The sequence below is a fragment of the Gavialis gangeticus genome, unplaced genomic scaffold, assembly GCF_001723915.1.
Source record: "Gavialis gangeticus isolate Ggan-Ray unplaced genomic scaffold, GavGan_comp1, whole genome shotgun sequence".
In the NCBI taxonomy this organism is placed as follows: domain Eukaryota; kingdom Metazoa; phylum Chordata; order Crocodylia; family Gavialidae; genus Gavialis; species Gavialis gangeticus.
Window position 1 is genome coordinate 46,562,115 of NW_017729022.1, and position 16,444 is coordinate 46,578,558.

General features: G+C 43.1%; 1 long non-coding RNA gene across 1 annotated transcript in view; it reads left to right on the plus strand.

The window, feature by feature from the left end:
• LOC109295786 overlaps positions 1–15,532 on the plus strand; it is a 73,295-nt gene extending 57,763 nt beyond the window's left edge. Inside the window, exons 2-3 of the long non-coding RNA XR_002096833.1 lie at positions 7,225–7,312; positions 15,464–15,532. This is a non-coding gene — a long non-coding RNA (uncharacterized LOC109295786). The remainder of the gene's footprint in view (positions 1–7,224; positions 7,313–15,463) is intronic.
• The last annotated feature ends 912 nt before the right edge of the window (positions 15,533–16,444 follow it).

A 16,444-nucleotide genomic window follows, 5' to 3' on the forward strand; every position in this document is an offset into this window, starting at 1 on the left:
TGAGCCTTCAATGTGATGCTGTGGCTAGTAAAGCGAGCTAAATGCTGGCTTGCATCCATAGATGCTTCTTGAGCAAATCCTGGGACATCATTCTCCCATTGTACTCAGCCTTGGTGAGGCCACAGCTGGAGTACTGCATCCAGTTTTGGGCTCCACAATTCAAAAAGGATGTGGAGAAGCTTGAGAGGGTGCAGAGGAGAGCCATGCACGTGATCAGAGGTCAGGAAAACAGACCTTATGATGACAGGCTGAGAGCCATGGGAATCTTCAGCCTGGAAAGGTGCAGGCTCAGGGGTGATCTGGTGGCTACCTATAAGTTTGTCAGGGGTGCTCATCAGGATCTGGGGGAACGTCTGTTCACCAGAGACCCCAAGGGATGACAAGATCGAATGGTTACAAACTCCACCGCAACTGATTCAGGCTGGACATGAGAGAGAACTTCTTCACTGTCCGAGCCCACAAGGTTTGGAATAGACTACTACCTGAGGTGGTTCAAGCACCCACTTTGAATGCCTTGAAGACACATTTGGATGCTTATCTTTCTGCCCCTGGGGCAGGGGGCTGGACTCGATCCTCCGGGGTCCCTTCCAGCTCAAATGTCTATGAAATCTATGAAAGTCAGACTAATCATTATATTTGGGGTCAGGAAGGAATTTTACCCCACGGTCAAATTTTTACAGACTGTGGAGTGTTTCATCTTCCTCTGTAGTGAGGGGCATGGCCCTCTTTCCTGGAGCTTCTGAATGTATTTTAACAACCCTCCCAGCAGCAAGACATTGGCCACTGTTGTCCCCTGATTTACCTGTGGAAGCTTAAAATGTTGTATCTTGTGATTGTGTCAGAGTAGACTGTGTACTTTTGCTAAAAAGTCAGACAATGGATTTAGATAGGATAGTTTGCATAGGCATGATTGTGCTTCTCACATGGGGTTAGACTATATGACCTCTGAAGGTCCCTTCCAGCCCTTTAAGGGCTACATTTTTTATGGAGGAGGAAAACTTGGGACATATCTTAGTGCTGTACTTGAGAAATAAGGAGCACGATTTGGAAAGCCTTGGTGCATACAGTGTAGATAGCAGAAGGTCTGCTCAGATTGGCTGACAATGTTGATCCTAAATGGTAGTACAGACATACCTTGTATTATTAGAAACTTCCCTGTTCTTTTGGACTATATATAATACATGCTCTTGGATTCTAATTACTTTTATGAATTTTGTAATAGGAACCCCCTAGTCCTTTTTCTAGAAGAGGGGGGAATGTAGCCAGTGGCAGGTTGCAGAGAGACTGAGGGCAAAAGAGCAGCAGGTATGAACTACGCAAGTGACCCAAGCCACAGGCTGCAAATGACCAGGATGCTGATGACTGATTCAGCAGCACCTGAGCCTCTGGAGGAGAGAACTGGCTCACATGACGATAAGGGGGCATATAAGTCCAGTTTCTGGTCATGGAAGGGGCAACTCGATCCTGGCTGCTGGAAGTCAAGGAGCTCCCAATGGAACTGGCTACAGTTTGGAGTCAGGCCAGCCCATGAAAGGTACTTGCTGGGCTGGAGAGGTGGAAGCAACCCTGCCTAAGTATGAGGGCTCAAAGACTAGAGACCCAGAAAGGTTTATGTTTGAGTTAGGACCAATTAGGTTGATGTTTTGTGTTTGAGTTTCATCTGAGGATCAGGTTGTGGTTGAAGGGGTAGACTGAAGGCCACATAACAGAGTGCCTGGGGGCATTCTATTTGTAAAGTCCTGCCCTGGGACAGGGGGAGCAAGCCATGCTAAGGTTGAGAGGGCCAAGATAAGGTGGGCAGGCTAGGGATGAGGCCCAGGAGCCAATGTCAGGGACAGTGGACCAGAGAAAAAGGGGCCAAGGCCAGGACAACTGAAGTCCCTACAAGTGCTTTGAGACCCGAGGGAGTGCTTCCTTAAAGGTGCAACACCCTTAGGGGGCACGTAGACCCATGAGCTTGCTACAACTTGTATACAAGGTTATAACAGTACATTTAAATTAGCAATTTAATGTTCCAATCAACCAGCCATGATTCTGTAATGTACTTTTCCCTAATGGAAAATTATTAAGTCCTCCTTCCACAAAATGATAGTGGTTTTTAATTCTCTTACTAATGAGAAAAATAAATTTCTCACAAGGAAGGAGGATTACGACTTTTAAACGTTTTGTGAAGCAATGTGCATCTTTGTCCTTATGTTATTACTTTTTATAGTTCACTAAAATAAGTTCCAAGTCCAGACCATTCAGATCATGTTAATGTAAGTGAAAAATTTGGGTTCCCCATCTGGGATTTGACTGAGTGAAGTCTAGTATGTGACTCAGAAGAACAAATATCTTAAGTATATCTTCTTTATGCACCCTGATTCTAGGATTGAGAGAATGCATTTTATCTCTGACATTTTTCACTTCTAAAAAAACTGTTTTAGTTAAGTTTTTTTTGAAGATGTATATAACCCAGTAGCACAACTAGGGGGGCACAACCAGGGCAGGTGTCCTGAGTGCTTGCTTAGGGATGTGGCCAATGACATGGCAGCAGCCAGAAGTGGCTGCTGCTCCCATGTGTCTCAGCTGTCCTTGATGTCTGACTGTGTTGTTACACCTCTGTATATAATTTCCCCATTAGGCTGATGAATAGTTGGAATCCTTGGTGAGATTCTGCTGCCATGGAAATTAATGGAAATTTTACCTTTGACTGCAATTAGAACAAGACTTCATTCATAATAATTAATGTACTTCCCTTTGTAGGCAAGAGGATAACAAAACCAATTCCAATACATGTTTAATAAACACTCTACAATCTCTCTAAATATCTTTTTTGCAACATACATGCCACACATGGAGGGGTACCTGGAAAGTTGCTCTGAAAATTCTATCTACTTTGCATAACTCACATTTCTTCATCATTCATGAATAATACACCCCTTCTAAACTTATGTTAATAAAACCTTTAAAATACTCAAAGCATTGCATATGAGTATATTTGTAGAAAAGATAATGGAGCTCAGCTCTTGTAAACACACCACAACTCCTAAAAAATCTATTAAATTATCATTGCCAGGAACTATGCATGTTATCTTGAAGGTGGCCTTTCATACGCTGTTCCCATGCAGTTTCATGCACTACTGCTCTCATATAATGATCCCATATCATGCATGATGATACCATGACTCACAGATGGCTTTAATACAAAAAGCCTTGTGTTGAGCTGTTTTCTTCACATACACATTGAAAACCAAATTATTCATGAGTAACTGAACTTTTGTTAGACAACTTGTGCTACTCAAACTCTAAATTCATAAGGTTATTCAGGCATAGCTGGAAAAGAAAGAAACCCTAGTGTGTGGTATCATATGTCCTGACCAGCCCATAGAATGCCCTTTGTTTCTAAATTGGTTACTAGTAAGGTTTATTAAGCAATAGGGGAGAGCGTGTCTGATACACATGAATACAGTTCTTTGTTTAACTGGGAGGTTTTTACAGTATTTAGGTAATGGTATTATTTCCGGTGGATGGTTTTCCAAGATCACCTATGAGAGGCACAAGCCTTATAATTGGTCCAAATGGCCCCTAGTTAATACTGCTGAAATTAATGAAATTAACTTAGTGATTAAAATACGCTTATGAAACTACCCTTAATATTTACTATGATATAGCTAAGTGCAGCACAGGGTAAAATGCTATATAACTTGTGCAAAATGTTTCATTTCCTCTCTCTCTAGCCTATGATCTTCTTCAGTTTATTGTCAATGGGATTTTTTCTGCAGATATTTTCTTTTTCATGATGTTCTTAATTTCTCAAGTTCTGATCACTGTCCTCTGTTAAATGTTGCATTTAGTACATAATAGGTGCAATGAGAGTACATGACAAAGATCTCAGCTGTATCTATCTTCCTACAAAATAGATAGGTCATTTTCATTACCTGATAATTGCTCATGTTAAAATTGTATCATTGGCCTCTCCTTGAAAAGGTAAGATAATTTGTGAAGAATAATTCTTTTTGTGTTTGATATATTGGAATGCCCTGGTATGGAGAATATAGAATCACTCTTTTTCCCTTTTTTTTTTTTTAGCTGGAGGAATCTGACATTATGGGTATAACCTGATGCTAGCTAATGATGTTTCTATTATTCAATGGGGGTTGTACGATTGATATCTCTGGGAGCAGTGGTTGATAAACATTGAGCCCTTCTGGAAATTCCCCTGTATAGTTTTGCAGTGAATTTCAGAAAGATGTCATATGTTTAAAACATTTGACAATGTAATTGTCCACAAATGAATACATGAATAATCCTCGCCAGTAATTATTGAAAAAAAAAATCAACTGAACCAAGCACAGTGACTTGAAGACTAAATCTGGTTATTAGAGAATGAAAAATAAAGGCATTTTAATCTTCTTTCAGTGCAAAATTCAACATTATCTTTATTATCTAGTTTGGAGGTCATCAACCTATAGCCCACAGATCAGATCTGACTTGTGAATAGTCTGGATGCTGCCTATCTTCAGTAGCTCAGGGAATTGACAGTGGACATTATCCACAGTGGCAAAGGAGGTGTCCTCAAGGTCTTTTTGCCTGCCATGTTCAGTTTACTCTTGCCACTGCATCAGCAGGGCACCTACCTTTCTGTAGCTATTCCCTTTGCAGAATCTGCTGATTTCTGGGAAGCACTGTGCATGCACTGCAGTGAGGGCTGGGTTACAAGCAACAGCCCATCATGACAAGTTTGTCACCCCCATACGGATATCAAATAATCAGTGACTCTCTACATGATTAATTTAATAATGTAGAGAGTCACTGATTATTTGATATCTGTATCAAATAATCAAAGTTTTTATGTGTCATTTAATGGAGAAAGCTAACTATATTATTATGCGCCTCCCATTTCATAGGATAGATACTGCAATCCTGCATGAAGTGACTGGTAATTGTTAACAACAGATTTGGACCCAGCACCTATACCTTTGTTCTAGACAGGCACAACCCTCAGACTGACCACAACACCTGCCAGTCAAAAATAGGCAAATTTATTGATACAGAATAAAAACAAAAAATCAACAATACAAACAATCAAACAATTCTATATCTACCAATCCTAGGGCTGTCATCAGAGTCAAAGTACATCTGCTCAGTATACAGGATCCACTATGAGGCTCTCTCTTAGGTGTCAGCAGTCTGGAGGTGGGATGCCGAGGTCCATAGCCCCTCTCCAGTGGGGTGCATGAGACAGGTTGCTGGTGTGTGCCCTCTGTCGATGGCAGCCTTGGAGACCCTTCCTGAGAGATGGGGACCCCTCTCAGGAAGCAAAATGGGGAGGGATGGGATCAAGGGTGGGATGAGAAGGAACAGGGAGGGACTCTTTGTTAATCTCAAGTCTCTCCTTTTGTATTCTCCTTCCCCGTTGATGACTCTTCATTCATGGCTATTTCTGGTTGGTTGTCTCTCTGTGGTCACACATCCATGTAGCCTTCCGGACCTTCTCTTAATTTGGTCTGTTCCCCCAAAACTGGGACTTAGGCCCCCCTGCTTGTTGAGGCCTTGTGGCTGGTGTCACTTATCTTGTGTTATGGGACAGTACTTCTTTGGTACTTACTTCTTTGATTCCCAGACTGTGTGTCTTTGTTGTGTTAGACAACCTGTCTGTCTTGAAGGCTGTGATCGTATGTTATAGCATGCCCCCCTTCATTCTCAGGCTGTGTCCATCTATTGGCCTTGTTGTGCTAGACAGCCTTCTACTTCCAGGGCCATGAAAAGCTGTGGGTGTCTCCCAAACTCTTTAGAAATCCATTAACCCCCGCTGCCCATCTTGATCCCTTATAATACATATATCTATACCTATAAGCCAATTCCCCCAAAACAGGCCTTTAAGTACCATTTCTAAGCCAACAGCAATGAGTATTTGATCAGTCTTAAATATCAGTAACCGTTACTACAAAACTCAGCTTCTGTTCTCAGTCAGTTTTGCTGTGTTAAACTGTGTTACATAATGTCAGATCAAACCCCTTGTGCATGTTGTTCGACATAATACGATGTTACAGTCAGCACTGAATTAAAATCCATTTCAGCTCTTTGTCCTCTTATCTATGGTAGATAAACTCAGCATAGTAGTTTGTTTTACCTTCATTCTGGGCATATACTGAAGGTTTGTTCCTTTTACATAGAAAGAATGAATCGAGTCTTCCTTGAGATGAAATATAGTTCAAGTACAGTTGAGTATGGCTACGCTGCAGTACACTGCAGTGACTGCAGCACATCACAGACATACACACAAGCTAGGTTTAAACTAGCTAAGTCTGGTTCAGGTAGCAGTGCAGCCATGGTAACATTGAATCAGCAAGGCTAATTGCCTGAGTATTCCTCCTGCTTCTACAAAAGGTTATGAGCTCTGTGCTGCAGCAGCTATACTGCTTCCAGTGCCTAAGCCGGCTAGTTTAAAGCTAGATCAAACTTTGACTGAAGGGTAGTCTAGTGTCATGTAGATATACTCAAAATGTAAAAAAACGGTAGTAGAATCAATTAGATAAAGAAGGTAATTTCCCTGGTTACTGTAATAAAAGAAATTTGAAATACATTTCCAGCTACTAATTAACTCAACTTTGTAGCCTAGATTCATTTCACATGCTGTTTTATAAAACAAATGTTTTGTGCATTTCATAAAAGAAATACTGTTAAGTCTAAACTGTGTTATATGATGCATCTGACAGTACTAGAAGACACAGATTTTTAAATGTATGTTGAACTACTTAAATTTGACTAACTGGGATTTTCCAAATCCTTCTGTGCCTATATGCCTCTTTAAGTTCCTAAACACCCTTGGGAGTTTATCCTTAATTTTTTTAAGGAAGGTAAAAAAGGAGCATGGCATGTTCCATTTTTATTTATGCCTGATCCAAAATGTACAGAATTAATGCGAATCTTTCTGTTGACTTTGGCCTTTATATCATTTTTATGTCTCGAAGTGCTCTTTTCACTGAACACTTCAATGACTCTGACATAAGGTATATACTAATATATTCTGGTATATATCCAGGAGATCCCATTGCACCATGTAATAGAACTCTTGACTGAAGTCAATGAAACGGAGGTATAAAGAATGCAAACAATTAAATTGTTGGCACCCAGTAATACTATATCTTTAAAACAGAACATTGTCACATAGTGCACAGTATCACCAGAAGTTAAATAGTACCATACCTATTTAACAAGAGGAATTTCCGTTTCTTTCAGACCTCTTGCTGCTTTAGTTTGAGATGGTACATGACAAATTTCCCTCTCTTGCTCCAAAATGTGAGACCTGGATACAACCAGTCAAAAGGTAAGCAGTACTCTAGACAATCTAAATCATGCTCTCCCTATTGGGAATGAAAAGAATAATCTTGGCAGTGAGTTTCCTTTATTGGGATGAGGAGATGGAAAGAAGCTTCATTAAATAGGAATAAGAACAAAAACTTGTTTGGAAACATCTCTGATACATATTGAGAGGAGATTTTTCACAGAAATTATGGCCCCCAAAAGCAGGAACTGAATGTTTCTTCAGGCCTTTTTGGAAATAGGTGAACCAAAAGTAAATGAATCATCAAACTGCAAACAACTTTCTTAAATCATCTATGAGCTACAGTTTTTCCATATGTCTATGCACAAATAGAAACTAGGATAAACTGTATTCTTACATCTACTTTATGTAATGTATTCTGTTTTATAGAATATTTAGCATCAATCTATGCATTATAAGTTAAGCCAGGAAAGAATCATTTATTAATAAACAGAGATGTAACTCCTCCATTTCACTTGTCCCTTGAACTGCATTTGCAGATACTCTATAGCTTTTATCAGGTGTCTGACATTAAATTTATGGTCATTTTTCTTCTGTAGAAATCAAAATGGGCCTAGAATATATATTTAGGACATGGCATTTTCCTAAAAAAAAATAGATACAAGGTGTGGCAGTGCTTTAAGGGCTGGAGCCAGCAGGTGCTTGATTAAGGTGGCCATTTTCAAACTTAGGCAAGGCAGGCAGAGGCAGTAGTTTGCTGTTTGCAGCTGAGGGAGCAACATCACCCAGCTGAGCTGCTGCTTACAATATCTTGGAGGTAAAGGCAGGAACTATGGGGATGGCAAGAGACTCCTGGTCCTGGGCATGACCTAAAACTGCACCCTGCTGGGGGTACAGAGGCCTAGAGGGACTGCCTGTGGTGGGGTAGTGTCATTCAAATGCCTGACTTTAAACCTCCCCAGTGAAAGGTGAGAAGGGGTGCCTTAAAATTCCAGCTCCCACAACTGGGTGGATAACCCTGTAGTAGGGCCCAAGAAGGTGGATCTATATAAGAGAGAATGGGCTAGCTGCTCTGGAGCCTGACTCAAGATGCCCTCAACTGGTCAATGACCAGAAGAGTCCAAAGGGCCAGAGTGCCCACAGCCAGGGGGCTGGGGTTCTGAGTGGCATAGAGGCGAGGCCAGGGTCTGTGTGACCAAAGGTCCCACAGAGGGGGCCACTGCTGAGAGGGAGAAGAGTGAAGGGAGCTTGGCAGCCCAGAATGAGGGTGGAGTAGACCGCCTGAATATGAGGGATCTAGTTGGAGTCCAGACTAGAAAGTTATGAGGCCCAGTGTGGGGCCAGAGCCATTAAGAACTTGCAATCCTATCAGCAAGGCATGGGCCATGGTGTAGGGTCAGTGCAGAGCCATGGATAGCGCCCCCTGTCATTGGGGCATTATAATGGGCAGCCTCCCATTGAGAACACCAGTTTACTATTCCAGCAAGTTGTGGCAGGAGAGAATGGGTGGACTGCCCTACTTAGGCATGTGGGCGGGCTGACATGAGACCCAGCCCCGGTTTGGCCCTCTGTCGCATAAGGCTTCCACATATGAATATGTTGTGCATAGATATACTTACTGTATAATTCTGGAATGAAACTGCTGTTTATGTAAGACTGAGAAATTATATTATCTTCTTAAACAAAGCGGCAAATTCGTTCACAGGGCCAGCATGTGGAATGAAAGTAAATTGCTTCTTCCTTTCCAGTTCTAGGAGAAAAGATATTGTTTTAGTCACTGGTGCAAGATGTGGTTCTTTCAGGGATGGTCTTCAATGGCAGAATTCTAATGGGGTTTGCTACAGCAGGGAGCTGGTCAGGCACAGGACCTTCATAACCAGATTTCTCCCTGTTGATGCCCCTCTGTTCCACATCTGACAAGGGCAGCTATGGGGTGGTACAGGGCCAGCACTATAAGCTCTAAGGCTTTCCTGGGATAATGGAATGGACAAAATATTCTGAGATGCCTCTGAACACAGAGATGCCTGGCATATAAGATGCAAATTGAATAACTGAAATAGCCCTAACCAGAGGCATGAACAGTTTGTACAATTGTACCTTCTAAAGAGAAGGGGCTTTATTATTTGGGAACATTTATCAGCTGATCCATGGCAACTGTTTTATCAGTTATCCCTAACCCGCTGTAAGTGAAGAGGGTAATATCTGCTCCAAGAACTCAGCCAGTCCAAGATAACAACTTTGGCCTCAACTGGTGGCAACATTTTCATGCATTGGCCACAATGTAGTTTGCGATCATGATAATGAATGTACTAAACAAGCAGCTCAGAATTCTTCCCATCAGGCAGCAATGGTTTCCTGCAAAAATGTTATCTGGTAGATCTGACTCATCTAAAGGAGAGAAATAGTGATACTCACTGAAGACTAGGTGATATCTCCAGGTTAATGGAGTTTTAGAACATGTACTCCTCTATATATTTCTTACGTTGGATAAAGAATAGCCAATTTTACTTGACTGTTGAATAGGCTGGCAAAATGTTCATTGCAATATTGACTAAAAAGGGGATGGCTGAATTTTTATGACTATTTTCAGGAAGAAAATGTTCTCTTTTTTTGACTGGCTATATTGGTGGATCACTGTAAGGTTTTGAAATTCCTGCTCTTTTGCTCTCTTCTCCTTTTTGACCTGCTCTAAGACCTGGTCTGCTGTTGCTGTTTCTGTTGATCACTTAGGGCATGTGTAGATGAAATGGGGGCCCTAAATAGAAGCAATGGGTTTTTAAAAACACTGCTTCAATTTAGGGTTAAGTAAACCCCCGTGTCATGTACACCTGTGTCTTACCTGCCTCTCCAGTGGTAGGAAGGGTAGGGCGAGCTGCTGGCGGGCAAAGCAGTCCCTGGGCTTTGGGGGTGGAGGGGGTTGGTGTTTCCCTCCACAGCAGCGGTGGCCCTCCCCCAGGCATCACCCATCCATAGGCACCCAGCTCAGGCAGTCCTGGGGGGAACCACAGCCATGGAGGGAAGGACCGGGTCCCTGCACAGCTCATACAGGCAGGCAGGCTCCAGGGGGGGAAAAAAAAAAAGATCAGGCTCACCCCCTTTTTTTTTTTTTCCTTTGGTGGACCCTGCCTCCTGGGCTGCTGCCAGGCTGCCTGCACTGGCTGCCTGCACAGTCCTTGAGTCACACAAAGCCCAGTGCTTTGCTACATGGCTGTAGGGCAGCAAACTAAAACTCCTCAGAGGTGTTTTAGTTTGCTGCACCCCAAAGTCATTTAAGGTGCATTACACCGCCGAATGTGCTAAAGTGGCTGGAATTAATATGCAGCATGCTGCTGATGCGTACAAACACCAGCACCATTAAAATGGTGCAAAAGCATATAACCTGCTTTAAAGTGTCATGCACACATGCCCCTCATTTAGTCTACACATGCCTTTAGACGCTAAAGGGACTGTTTCTGTTTTCCTCTTGTATATTTGCTTTACTAAAAGGCCATACAAAACACCTGATGTCACAGATGAGCACATACAATTTGCCACCATCTCTTGAATATAGTACTTACATTATGTGGAGTACACATTTACGCCATTCCTAGTTTGGCTTTATCAACATAAACAGGAACAGAACAATAAAAAGTTCAACTCAGACTGCCTTCTTAATGTTGTCTTCTCATAAGTTTTCTTTCACAGGACTCTGCAATTCATACTCTACATGTTCTCTCTGGGGCATCATTCTCCACGATGTATGTGTGACAAGCCACTTTATACAATGGCTGCACTTATACAAAGGTTTAATTCTTTTTCAGCTGCTCCTTTCCTTTGATCAAGCATGGAAGGAACCAACTGAAAAGCAAAGCAAAGCGAAATACCCTTCCCATTTAAATGTTCAAAAATCTCACTGATGGATGAAAAATCAAATGAGTCTTAACACACAGTGTTATTTATTGGAATTTATTATGGAATCCAGAAAAGGATGTACAGTGGTATTTTTCTGGTAACTGTTCTACATTGTCTATGTTTAAAAAAAAAATCTCCTAGGCTTGTTTCATTATTCGTATTATAACTGAGGGCTGCATTGCTCCTCAGGGACCATTCCATCTCTTGAATGAATTACTCCTGACATTTCACTTGGAATTTGAAACATGGAACTTTTAAACATAAATTTGAAACACGAAACATGAAACTCTGGTTTCAGGCAACTTTTACTTGCTGGTTTCATTTACTGAATATACAACATATAGTAAAATAAGGGTTGGAAGAGAGATGAAAACCTACTTCTTAAGTGGATGGTTGGTTTTACCCTCTTTTTTCAATTTAGGGGCTGTTGATTGAACAAATTAGTCTGGATAGCTTTCATGGATATACTTACTCTTGAGCTCTCAGAAGATTCAGGACTAGTTTGAGATGAACTTTCTGTAATAGGTTAAATCTGGGGCACAACTTAGTCCACTAGAACATCAGGTTTAACACAAGCTTATTGTTACTTACTAAACTACTTCTTGTAGTTTAATGATTGACGAAAACAGAATGACCTGAAAATTGAAGGTTCTCGGCAGCTTTTGGCTCAGCAAAAGAGACTCTGAATGTCCAATACTCAGCCTTTCTTTTTGCCGTAAGAGTAGAATTACTGGATTTTTATTGGTGCACCTGATATTGAAGTGTGGCCCATTGTCTTTTCTTATGTCTATCCCTTGAGAAGGACTGGAGCTTTCAAAATTGTCTGTTGCAAAATATGCACAACCAAACATATACTGTGCTGTTTTTCACATTTCTTTCTATTTGATGGAGACTGCGTGGGGGAGACAACAATCTGTACCCAGGAGAAATACAGTGAATCAGCCTGTTCTTTATGATGAAATGTTCTCTTGTGCAGCTGCTGTACCTTTAAGGGGATCCCCCCCCAATAAACTTCAGACTTTAATCAGAATTTAATCAATCTCAGTTCTAGAAAAACAAAACACATTTCACTGTAGTTTTGAACCAAAAACGTTGCCTGACAGTGGAAATTAGTGCCTGTAACCCTGAAACAGTGAATAAAAGAACTCGCTAAACTTGTACAATGGAGCTCATTTTACTTTGGCTGCTAGAGCAGCATTGATTAATCAAACTGGACTATTGTGTGAGTCAGGCACAGCCTCTAGTTGGGAGCAGCAAGGAACCATATTGTACCAGGGGCAATTCTGGAAGGAATTTCTTGCTGAGTTCCCCTAGAGTATAGGCAGGGTGCACCAATTGTGACTCTGTTTTAGATAGTGCAGCATGTTATCTGCAGTTGTATCTGGGCATGTTTTCTTGGTTCGTGGGGATAGACAGAGATGTAGCCCTATCTTCTCTAGGCTGTCTTCCACTGTGGAGGATGCATACAGGAAATAGTTAGTGCCTTAGGGAGGCACAAATGCTCTAGACAGTAGTGTGACCAGGGGTGGAAGAGGTTGATCAGGGCAACAGCCCTGGGTACTGACTTTGTTGTGGGGGGTGTGGGGATACAAAAATAACTACTACGATAGTGGCAGCTGATCGCCCTGCTACAACTGGCACCACTGCAGAAGCATTGCCATGTGCACTGCGGCTGCCCTGGGCACAAAACTGCTCTGCTATGTCTCTAGCTCAGGGGTTGGCAAAATACAGCCCGGGGGCTGGATGCAGCCCGCCAAGCCAATCTATCTGGCCTGCCGGGCCCCTAAAAAAAGGTAGATAATTAATATTAATCTGCCCTGAGCTGCCTGTCATGCGGCCCTTAATAGCTTGCCGAAACTCAGTAAGCGGCCCTCTGCCCAAAATAATTGCCCGCCCCTGCTCTAGCTACAGGTTTTGTTATATTCTACAGACCTATAAGGTAGAAGGGGAGGGTACCTTGTACCTCTTCTCCCCTGGGATTTGGGGAGCAGCCATGGACATTTTTTGTCAGTTGAAGAATCATGAGATAGCAGGTTTATAAATGTTGTTATACTACATAAATTAATTGACAAGGTCAATGGCAAAACAGCAGTAATACCCCATTCTCTTGCACTTAAGTGGATTTCTCTGGAATATTCACTAGTCCGAAAGCAGGCAGTATACAAGGTGTTCCTGGTATGACTCTAGGACCTAGAAACATGTCTGGAATCTCCAACAATGTTTTTCATTCACTTCCAGATGAAGCCAAGAATGGAAAGCTGAAAGCTGCTCCAATGTAAGAACCATCATCTATAACGCATCATGGTTCTCCATGGTTCAACTTCCATGTAAAGCCACTGTCAGAGATGCTGTGCGCTTCCTTTTTTGGTCCGATTATACTATGGCAGTTGACTGGCAGCCCTGCAATCTGTTGGAGTTTGGAAGGTGGGTAAAAGCTAGGTGGCTGAACCTCCCCCAAGTAAGTGCAAGTTAGACAAACGTTTGTACAAGATGGTCTATACAGGGATAATCCTGCTGTGAGCTGGAGGTTGGACTAGATGATCTGTTGGGGCTCATCTGTGCTGCCTCATCTGTTGGTCCTAGTGAGGATGGGGAAAGGCATGCTCAGGATACCTAACTGCATAATGAGCAGGTTTTGTGCACTGGGCAAAAACCTGGTGAGGGATGTACGTATGTTGAACCCTAGGCAAAACCCTGCCTGGATGGGGAGGGTGTGAGTGCCTAGACAAAACCCTGACAGGGGGTCAGGTAAGACCTGGACTGAACCCTGCTAGGGAAGGGAGAACTAGGGTGGGGAGAGGGGGAATGGGGATGAAAGATCATTGTCCTTGGTCCCAGGGACTCAAAGTCTCTAGGTCAGTGGTCTCCAACCTTTTTAAGTAGGGAATCACCTTTGGCACTTAAAAGCAACCCAAGATCCACTATGCACTGCCGCTACCCTCCCTCCCCCCACCCTTCCCATCAGGAATATCTGTGGGGAGGGAAGGGGGGCAGATTGAGGCAGAGGGAGAAAAAATTATTTGGGGGTGCACCTCCCCAGGGGGTAAGTCTCACCTGGCTGGGGCCCCACTCAACTTGCACCTGCTTCTGCCTCTGCAGCACTGTCCCTCACCGCGAGGGCCTCAATCTATCCCTTGCTGCTTCTCTCCCCCATGGACTGACCTGCTGGGCTGTGGCATGTGCGTGCATGCACGCAAGCACTCAGCCCCCCACCCCAGCCTCAGATCAATGCCAAGAGGCTCCACGATCTACCACAAGAAGCTCTGAGATCTACCAGTGGACCGAGATCCACTGGTTGGTGACCACTGCTCTAGGTGTTGCTTGTATAGAATGATTTGCCTGGCCTTGGATGTTGCTGCTCCTGCTACAGAAGCAGTTGTGTGGAGTCTCTTCACCTAGCTGCTGCTGCTATAGCTAGGTGAAGCAGCAGCAGCTGCATCAGTATCACAGACTTCTTGGGAAGTGACCATTCTGGCACCCTGCGCCCCCCAATCACACTCTGGGATGGTGCTCCAGTCCCCTAGCCACCCAAGTTTACTCGCATATTCCAGACCTAGAAGTCTGCCAGTGAAGCTCCTCTGGGCTCATTTCTAATGACCAAACTCTGGTACATCAGAGACCAAAGACTCAAGAGCAGGCACTCACAGTAAGTCTGGGTCAGCTTCACCGGTGAAACTGTAGGTCTGGAGTACATCTAAGGATTCAGGTGGGCATGGTACATTTAGCTTTTCTTCCCCAGAATCAGTTGTTGACACAGCATAGCCAAATGCTCAAAGTCCCTACCAGCCTTATTTCTCTATTATTTTATGACAGGAGAGAAGCAATGCAGATTGGCAGTGAGAAGTACTTTGAGGGCATACTGCTTCCTACCTCTGCAACCACCAAACACCTAAAGGTATCTTCTGTACCACCGTAAAAATGATTTGCAGCCCCGGGCTGCTTAGTAGACCTATCGCAGCTTCTAAGTTTCTAACTTGCTTCTCTGGCTAGACTTTTTTTTTCATTATTATTAATTTTAATTTAAAATAATGGAACAAATTTTACTTTTCTTTTAGATGCAAATCTAACCTAGGCCAACTGGCCTGGTGTGACTATTGCAGATACTCAGGAGAACTAGTTTATATAAAAAGTAGCTCCTGGCTTCTGAGTGTCCTCATCCACTGCAAGCAGTTTGTGCTTGTGCTCTGTTGTCTTCACTCACTGCTTAGAGGCCCCTGGGTGAAATAGAAAGTGTTAGTCAGTATTTACAAGATAGTAAATGGCCGGCTCTTCATTTCTAACCTTGTTCTTATTCTCCCAAAGGCAAAACTTAGCATAGCTGAAACCAGGACCTTCACCTCTGAAATGCACTCCCACTGGAGCCACGTCTTACAGCAAACTTGGCATCCATCAGAAGGAACTGTAAAATGCACTTCGTTTAGCAGACTTCAAAGTTATTAAGAAATATAAAATCCAAAGCTCTTAGAGCCAAATTTTTAAGGATTTATTGACTTACAGATACAGGAATCAGTGAGAGTTAGACACCCAGACCCATTTGAAAATCTTTCAAAGTGTTTATCTGCATATTTATGTTCCTAAATCCCTTTAGAAACCTGACCAAGAGCCAACTAGATGAGCTTATATCTTTTTTCTGTTTTAAAATGTGGAATAAAAGAAATTAGGATCCTTTTGTTTGGAATTATTAATGACCAGGAACAAATGAGCAGGAGTGCCATGGCTGCAGCTTCCCCTTCCCCCCCAGGGCAGGCTGCTGGGGCCAGCACAGTTGGGGCCAGCCACCCCTACCCCACCCAGTGTAATCTGCCCTATGCCAGAGGGTGACTGGCATGGGCATTCCCCAAGCTCAAATGGCAGCTTTCTAGCCACATAGGCCAGATCCAGACATGCAGGCACATGCAGTTTGTGGTACCCCTAACTTTTTTGTGGCACCACAAACCACATTCCTGGCACATTAAGCTGTGTATAGTGCTGCTAATTTGCTAACGGGATTTCCCGGAAATAAAAAAAACCCCCTCTGAATATAAAAAGGTTCAAAGCACACCAGAGGGGCGTGAGCTGGGACAATTGTGCCCCCACCCTGTGCCCACATCCCCTGTTGAGGCACCCTGCACCCCTGCCAGCCTTCACGACTGGCTAGGGCACACTGTACTTTGAGACGGGAGCACAGTGCAGCACGTGGAGACAGAGGAGCAGGTAGTCCAGGGCTGCCTGCTCCCTCGTCTCTGCATTTGTCCCAGCCCATGCTACTTTGGTATACTTTGAGCCTTTTTTTTTTTTTTTTTT